This window comes from Cyprinodon variegatus, unplaced genomic scaffold (assembly GCF_000732505.1).
Source record: "Cyprinodon variegatus isolate N-32 unplaced genomic scaffold, C_variegatus-1.0 Scaffold4, whole genome shotgun sequence".
In the NCBI taxonomy this organism is placed as follows: domain Eukaryota; kingdom Metazoa; phylum Chordata; class Actinopteri; order Cyprinodontiformes; family Cyprinodontidae; genus Cyprinodon; species Cyprinodon variegatus.
Window position 1 is genome coordinate 1,657,728 of NW_015150457.1, and position 2,004 is coordinate 1,659,731.

Here is a 2,004-nt window from a genome sequence, read left to right on the forward strand (position 1 = left end):
TTTATATTTTAACTCTACCCATATGCTCAGAATCACTATCTCATTGGAAGGACCCTTTACCATCTCCACCGGGTCTGAACTGTCTTTCAGTCTCAGCAGGTTTTCATCTAGAATTGCCCTGTATTTAGCTGCATCCATATTTGCAGAAACTCTGAACTGATACCCTCTCCCTGCTAATAAATAGTATCCCCATTGAACACCAATGATGACTTCAAATTATGATGACTGGTATGCTAAAAAGATACATTTCAGTCTTGTATTATTTAAAAACCTTCTTTCTCGTGTTTTTACTATCTTCCATAAATTATTTTTGGAGGAGGTTTAATAGATTGCTGCTTCTTGCTTCTTCCCATGTTCCATTTAGGATAGTGGTGGGCACAACTTAAGGTTGTCCTGCAAACAGACTCTCTTTTGGATTTAAAATGGCCTCTTGGTTGCTGCATTTATGGCAAACAAATATTTCTTTATTACTTTGCAGACAAGCTGCTCCATTTTTTTTTCCAGATACATATGTATTCCAGGAATATCTGATGTGTTCTGTGGGGTAATAGTTCTACTTGTTCGATAATATTCTCAAACAAACCTCTGAGATCATCGCAGAGCAGCTGAATTCATACAGAGCTTCTATGACAGACGGGTAAGCAGATGAATGCATTGCATATTAGCAGAATATTAGCAATGTTCTGAGCACATTTGTTGAAAACGCAGCTACTATTTCCTTGGTTAGATAAGATCTAGCTTCAGATTTAAAAGCTCATATAAACAAGTTTGCAAACATTTTAAAACTGCAAATAACATTATGCTTCTATGCTTGAATATTTCACTTTACATCAAACTGAATGTCTTTGAGATTCAGGTGGTTGTGTGCACCACACAGTAGCACACTGAGTTATTTTATTGGCACCTTCATGGGAGAGCCAGTATAAGCTTTTTAGGGAATATGGCAGAGCAGTTGAAAATGATTATTATTTCTCTCCACAAACTTCTTACTCTTCTCTTTTCTTGTCTAGCCTTGAAGCATGACCTTTACTCAATCCAAACATCAAGGCTTCTTCTGGTTTTCTGAGGAAGATTAGAGCAGAGCAGTGGCTCTGGGACAGGAAGAGGCTTTTTTGGTGTCAGGATTGTCGTCATCAAGACACATGTGGTTAAAGAATTTGCAGAAGTTGATCAGTTGATTCACGAGGCAGCTCTCCTAGTTTATAACAATTGAGGGGAAAAGAAAGTACAGTTACCTTGACGATGTTCGTGTGAGAGGAGAGTTTGATGCCTACCACAGATAAGACTTGTGGTAACAAGCTTAGTAGCCTCATGACAGTTACATCTGGAATTAAGGTAGATATTCTCAGAAGTGTTTTCACACTGCTCCTTTATCTTATGTTTTTTTCTTGGTCCATAAGCAAAGGTATCTAGAAAATGATTTCTGTTTTACACATAGCATTCTGAGAAATAAAGCTGGATTAGTTTCTGGTTTTCTCTGGTGGTTTCATGTAAGTCATTGAAGACAGTTTCTCTGAAAGGTTTCTTATTTCACATCTCCCCTTTACCTTTTAACAGCAGTGATGAACTTCATTGGAATATGAGGTGTTTGACCACACAAATGAGCATTGGGCTGAATCGTGTTTGAGGTATTCCTCAATACAGCCATATTTTAGTGTTGAAGGGGAAAAAAACAGTGACACTCATACCTGGAAATGGGATAGAAAATATGATGCCGCACAAAGTCCATGCACTGAATTGTGCAAACAGGCACTGTTCCTTTTAGCTCCGATGAGGGCTGTAAACACAGAAAGAGACTAAGCAGACAACTACCACAGAGAACGTGTTAGACATTCGTCTAGACTGTAGGCTAGATCCTTCCCGTCATTGTTAGTTGGCATTGAGGGGCTGCAAAACAGGAAATAATTGCTGAATAAAAACACACACACAGCAATGAGGGCTAAAAAGTAAAATACATGTAAAGAAAAAAACAGTCTGCAGACATATATAAATAGACATATATAT